Source organism: Dipodomys merriami, unplaced genomic scaffold (genome assembly GCF_024711535.1).
Source record: "Dipodomys merriami isolate MVZ:Mamm:240054 unplaced genomic scaffold, mDipMer1.0.p SCAF_165, whole genome shotgun sequence".
Lineage (NCBI taxonomy): Eukaryota > Metazoa > Chordata > Mammalia > Rodentia > Heteromyidae > Dipodomys > Dipodomys merriami.
Window position 1 is genome coordinate 499,282 of NW_027202993.1, and position 7,328 is coordinate 506,609.

A 7,328-nucleotide genomic window follows, 5' to 3' on the forward strand; every position below is an offset into this window, starting at 1 on the left:
TGACTCTTAATAAGTTTCAGGTAAGAGCATGCTTAAAAGCTACTTCTATGTTGACCACCTTGTTGCTTTTAATTGGAGTAAAATGGCCTTTTGTAAGACTCATTGATCTGCAAACCGGTTCAAAGCCAGCCCGGGCACAAAAAGGTCCCTGTGAGACTGTCACCTCTACTCAGCCAAGTGCTGAAAGAGCAAGCAGAAATGCTTTGGGACTCACAGTGGCAGAGTACTAGCCCTGGACTGAAGAGTTAAGGGACAGCATTCAAGCCCCGAGTCTGGGACTCAAAGTGGCAGAGTGCTAGCCTTGAGCTGTAGAGCTGAGGGACAGTGCTCAGGCCCTGAGTTCAAGTCCAGCAACCAGCTAAGGAAAATGCCAATGAGGCATTTATCCCAATGTAGAGAAGACACTCCTGGGACAAAAGCAATGGTGGAGCATCCAGAGGCAGTAAGCCACTGCTTGGATGGCAGAAATGTCAGATCCTAGAGTCATTTGTTTGTGGCCCTTCAAAACTGGTCAGAGCCGGGAGGTCATAGGAAGATAGTTTGGAAGCATGCCTAATGTTCATGACTACCTTGTAAGGGACAGGAACTTGCCAGTCCTCTGTGATAGTAAAAAACTAATGTTATAAAATGTGGGGGGTAGTTTAAATCTTAACCCCTTTATGTGCCAAAAGCTCTAATTGGCAGTAATATTGAGCTGACACCAGTTACATGAAATTCATCTTCTCAGGAAAAAGTTTGTAAACCCGAGAGTGTGTTTCTATTGATATCTGTCTAAAGGCCTGCAACGGTAACTCAGGCATTGTGTTAGGGTTACTAAAGATCACATTCCTAAGTCATCCAGAAAGATGATTTTACAAACCAGAGTGCTAAACAAGCTATACTGCTATAGCTGGAGAAAAGGTCTGTGCAGTTGTCAAAAGTTAAATATTGTTCTTAATGACTTCTAACCCTGATGGCCTCTTTGTAAAATAGGCTAAGGTTATAGGCTCCTGGCTAGGTAAGATCAACGCCCCTAAAGTCAGCTTGAAGAAGTTACAGAAGATGGACCTTCGCCCTTCTACCCCCATTTTAAGATCAAGAGTCCAGAGTCAGTTTTGGAAAAATGAGGCAAAATAGATAAAATAATTTTTAATAAGGGCATAAAAAATAGTGTTAACTGTTGTAGGTGTGCAAGGTGTGGAGACTGCATTTGTCAGAGATGGTTACAAGACTAAGCCTTCTGTGTCTATTTACAAAAATATCTGGTTAGTAAAAAGTTGTGATTTTGGTAAATTGTCCTGAGCTATTGTTTAAAAGATCTTAAAAACCAGCAGGATCAAAGCCTGCCAAGCCTAGGCAATGTATCTTTAACCAGTCTGTGTAGGAATTTACAGCCCAGCATGAGGTGTGACAACAGTCCCTTGGAGCCACTGAGAGACCCTGCTGTTCCGGTTGCTGCTGCTGCTGCTGTACACCTTAATGGGTAAAGTTCAACGACGGCCTGACAGTCACTTGGAGGAACTCCTGCTTGATTCCATCACCTAAGTCTGCTTCATGGTTGACTGCTGCTAAATCTAAGATCTTGTGGGACATTCTTTTGGGTGATATCCAGAAACCCTCTCTTCCCACAGTGGATATTGGGGACAAGGATATCACTGGCTTGCTTGTCTTAGGCACTTCAGTGCATAGTAACTGGAAATCCACTCTATGTTCACAGCCTAGTTTGACTCTGATATGGTAATAACCTGAGTGTGTTATCAATAGAGGTAATACTCTTAGCCTTAAAATCTAGCAAGCTTCTGCATCACGGTGGTGCCTTAAGGCTGTTCTAAGATAAAGGTTCCGCAAGCCAAAGGAAAATTGGGCAGTTTTAAACTACAGCCACAAAGATGGTCAAGAGATTGTAAAAAAAGAGGGTGGTAATGAAAGCCTTGGGAAAGAAATTGTAAAGAAAGAAGGAAGTAAAGAAAGCCTTGGAAAGAGAATTGGGGAAATTTAAAAAGTAAGGATTGTCTTTAAGACAAACCTCAGAAAGTTTAAGTATGTCGCAAATGGTATAAGTATGTCTTAAAATTGGAGCTTACAAGTACAGCTGGTATATCAGGCGACCAGCTGGTGACCATCCAAGAACGAAGCCTTGCAGCAAGATTGTATAACCTTTTACTGATAAAAGTTTGTTTTCCTCTACATTAGTCTGTCTGGGCGCTGACAAACTCCGTAAAATCGCACTCAGCACTCAGCATTCCAAAATCGAAGGGGGTTAGACTTGCTTTTTCTAAAGGAAGGGGGCCTATGTGCAGCCTTAAAGGAAGAATGTTGTTTTTATGCTAACAAAACAGGAGTGGTAATCAGGACCCTAGACAAACTCGAAGAAAGATTAAACAATAGACAGCGAGAATTTGAGTCTCAACAAACTTGGTATGAAGGGTTGTGGACTCCATGGTTTACTACCCTAATATCATCCTTAATGGGACCCCTAATACTCCTCATGTTAATCCTTACTGTGGGCCCCTGCATCGTAAATCGCCTAATACAATTTGTAAGGACCGCCTATCGGTCGTGCAGGCCCTAGTATTAACCCAACAATATCATCAACTTAAATTAACGGAGGAATCTCCAGTTGAATGAAGGATTTCATTCAGGCAAAAAGAAAATGGGGGAATGAAAAGACCCCAGACCCCAGAATATGTTCATCCATTGAGCTCTTTAAGAAAAACCACTGCCCCTTCCCCTACATAGCTAAGAGAGCAAAGCAGGACGCAGGCAAGTCATTAACCACTGAGTCACCGCCTGCAGACCCCAGCATGACTCTAACACATGCCCTAAAACCAGGCATTCCTGGAAAATAGCCGACCCTCCCGTCCCTTCCTGTAAAACTTAGCCATAATGGCAGGGTAGGTCAGGAGGTAATAAATCACTTGTCAAAATTAGGGAACGAACAGTTTCGGTGCATGACGACCAGCACAGACTTGTCAGGGCAAGTACCGACACGTCAGCTTTCCCCCAACCCCACCTGCCCCATCTGGCCAGCTTAACCTGACCAATCCCCACCCTGAGCGTAATTTGAAATTAACCAATCAATACTCTGTAACCAAGCATCTCGCTTCTGTAACCTTGCTTCTGCTGTCCATAAAAAGAGGGTGCTTTCAAGCACTCGGGGCGCAAGTCTCCCGATAGACTTTGTCGCCCCGGGTACCCGTGTAACCGGTTTCCAGACACTCAACCCGAACCTTGTGGATCTCGAGGTTGAGTGCACCTGGGAGCCGAGGCATGCCCGAATAAACCTCTTGCTGTTTGCATCCGCACAAGTGGTCTCGTTGTTCCTTGGGGAAGGGTCTCTTTAGATCGAAGGACACCCCACGCCGGGGGTCTTTCACTGTTACTATACAATTTACTGAATTATTAAAAACGTCGAAGGCTCATGCCTGGAATCCTGGTTACTCAGGAGGATAAGATCTGACGATCATGTTTTGAAGCCATCCTGCGCAGGAAAGTCCATGTGCCTCTTATCTCCAAACAACCAACAGAAAATCAGAATTGGAACTGTGGCTCAAAGTATTAGAGTGGTAACCTTGAGAGAAAAAGCTCAAGGACATCACCCAGGCTTTTAGTTCAAGAACTACAATCTACCCAAAAAAATCTAATTTACACCTCTGTAAGTAGAGTATTTCCATCACCCAAATGTACATCCATGCTCATTTGCAAGGTAACTCTGTTTTATCTCAAGTACCACTAAATATTATCACTAAAGTAGCATTACAACGTGGGTTCATTCTATCTCTCTAATGGATTTTTCTCCACTCAAATACTCAAGTATTACAATTGTTCTAATTATTTAAATCATAGCTTTTTTTTTACCCCTAATACTAGAGTTTGATTGAGTGTTTTGTGCATCTTAAATGGATGTTCTTACCACTTTGTCATGCCGCCAGCCCTAAGTTATCCTGATTATTTTTCAGCTAGAAACTGGCTTCCTAGTTGTGTATTAACTTGGTCTCAGTGCACTTGATGTTATTCTTCCTGGAATTTAGAATAACAGGTGCATGGCATTGTGTACAGAACTTTCTGTTCAGTCTGGGCTTTAGCCACTATCCTCCCAACAGTGCACTCCCATGTAGTCACAAATTTCATAAGCTTGTCATAGCTGATTTTTTTAAATCTTTCATTTCCTGCAGGTTCTTGAGTACTGAATTAATTTTTGTTTTCTTGGGTTGTTTTGTTTCATTTGAATCTATGTGTTGAGTTGTTCCTCACTTTTCCTTTTGTTTCTTTCCCTCAAGTTCTTACCTAAAGTGCTAAGAAACCAATTCTTCTTTTTCAAGATAGTCAGTGTGAACATTATTTATTCCAAAGCAATTTCAGTATCTATGAATGGTATACACATGCTAAGCGCAGACTTTGGTATACACAGATAGATCATGAAATATATGAAGAAAATAAAACTACAGATGAATACCAGGAGGAGAATAAGCTATTATTAATTGTTTGACAGAGGTTTCTCTTCTAGTGAAAGAAATATATTGCTTGATGCAGGATTTCAAAAAATCATTTTGCTAGGAGGAACCTAAACAATCATCTAATACTATAGACTTGAGAGTGATGAATTGACTTCCTGAATAATTTACTTTTGGGACAAATAAAAGCAGGCTTCCAAAAAGAGAGTAGATTTTAGAGAAACATGATGAATATTATGTAAATAGGTCCTTAGCTGATTTTGTTAATTTGTGAACTAATAGAGGGAAATAAAGTACAGCAAGGTAAAAAAAAATAAATAACTTCACATTGAAATATTCATTTGTGTTTGTATATGTGTGCATGCATGTACGAGTACGCACACGAACATGTGCATATGCTCATGCATGCATTCATCATTCTTGAGGCTTGATAGTCCCTGGGAACTATTCCTCAACTTCCGTGCCCAAGGATAGTGGTCTACTACTTCAGCCACTGCTACAATTCTGTTGTGTTTTTTTTTTAATAGATAATCGCTTGTATTTTCATGATTGAACCGTGGTCTTCAGATCTCAGACTCCCGAGTAGCTAGCTAAGCTTATTCAGCCTCTGAGTAGCTAGTTAAAATTCTACCTATCCTCTGTGCTTCACTGCTCCTGAGGCATTCACAAGCCTAAGTCATATATATGTCTACTTGCTTTAAAAATATTCTTAGTGTTTGGCACCAGGGTATCACATGTGTACTCTTAACTACTTAGGAGACTTGAGGACAGAACCCAGGCCAAAATTTAGTGGACTTATTTCTCAATCTATAGCTGGGTGAATTGGATCATTTCCACCATCCTGCACTATCTAGAAACTAAGATTGGAAGGACTGAGGATCCAGGCCAGGCAAGGTAGCAAGCTAGAAAAGTTGGTGTGCAACTCTGATGCCATTGATGATGGGAAGGCTAAAAGGACAGATCAGGTGCATGTTCTTGTGGAAAGGGAACCACTATCCTAAAATTAACCACATATATGATGCCAGCCTGCAAGAACAATATACCCAAAGTTGAAATCCCCACATTTTCCACAACCAAAATAAGTATATACATTAACATCCAAAAACTTAATAAATCTGTTCTTTGTTCTAATTTCAGCTTTGTCTGATTATCATATGATGTGACAGAATAATTTCTTCATTAAACTTATGACAATTTAAAAAGACCTTGAAAATTCTTTCTCACTTATTAAGTGCAAATGAATGGAAATTGCCTCATTTCTTACATATTTGATTACCACTATAAATTTGTCATATGATTATTATTAATAGTAATATATTCTGATTTATTACTTTACTTTGTAACAGTTTTTAAACTTTTTGCTTCTCTGCTGAAGTTGAAGCATTTAAATAGTATCATCAAAATATATTCCTTGGATATTTAGGGGAGTTTTTTACAATGTTTTTAACCAATGGCTTCTAAGAATTCTTAATTGGTATATTATTTGGTTTATTTTTAATTTCAAATTAATTTTATTGTAATGATAATGTACACAGGGGTTACAGTTACATAAATGAGGTAATGAGTACATTTCTTCGGGAAGGAACATTGTTATATATTCCAACGATATTTTTGTACACTCAAAACAAGAACTATTGATGCTTTTGCTGTTGCTATTGATCAATGGGTACTTTTGCTTTTTTTGTTCAAGCATTTTTTATTATAAAATTGATATACAGAGCGTTTACACTTAATTAAGTCAACTGAAGAGTATACTTCATTTTCTTTTCTTTTTTTTTTGGGGGGGGGTCCGGTTGGGGGGCCTGAAGTCTGGGCCTGAGCCCTGTCCCTCAGCTCTTCAGCTCAAGGCTAGCGCTTGAGCCACTTGAGCCAAAGCACCACTTCCGGCTTTTTTTCTTTTTGCTTTTGTGGTGCTGAGGAATCGAACCCAGGGCGTCATGCTTGCAAGGCAAGTGCTCTACAACTGAGCTACCTTCCCAGCCCCTACTTCATTTTATTTTCTAAATTTCAAATTTTGAGCTTAAATGTTTCCTTTTGTGTCTTTTTTTTTTTTTTTTGTGTCGGTCATGGGGCTTGAACTCTGGGCCTGGGCGCTGTCCCTCAGCTCTTCAGCTCAAGGCGAGCGCTCTACCACTTGAGCTACAGCGCCACTTCCGGTTTTCTGGTGGTTTATTGGAGATAGGAGTCTCACGGTCTCTCCTGCCCAGGCTGGATTTGAACCGCGATCCTTAGATCTCAGCCTCCTGAGTAGCTAGGATTACAGGCGTGAGCCACCAGTGCCCGGCTCCTTTTGTTTCTTTAGAGTAATTCTTTTTTCAAAGTTTAAGATCAGTTAATTTAATTTTGCATGATTTTTACACATGTAAATTATTCAGACACATATATTTTGCTTTTATAGTATTTAACATGTGGCTATTTAAAAATTAATTTCTTAATTTTATATGGTTAGTGAATCTAAATACATTTATTTTTTTATAGTATAAAAATATTTGTCCAGGTAACAAATACTTACAGTATTTTTAAGAAGCACATACTTTACTAAGAAATGCTTCATTACTTGGTCACTTTTTGGAAGTACTTTTACTTGAACTAAAAAAAGAACTTTGAGCTCGGCATGGTGATTTGTGACATCCATTTTCTAGCTATGGTGGGAAGTGTAAATAGAGTTTGTAATTCGGGAGAGACTGTGAAACTATGAGACCTTAGTGTAAAACTATTCAGAGTGAAATGATTATGGATATAGCCATCCCTAACGTTATATACAGTACCTCGCTATCATATTCTAAATCTTGAGTTCAAACACCAGTAATATCAATCATTTATTAAAATAAAAGGACACATGTTTCAAAATGTTTATTATTTAAAACTTACTTGCGAAAGTTCTCATGTCTTCTA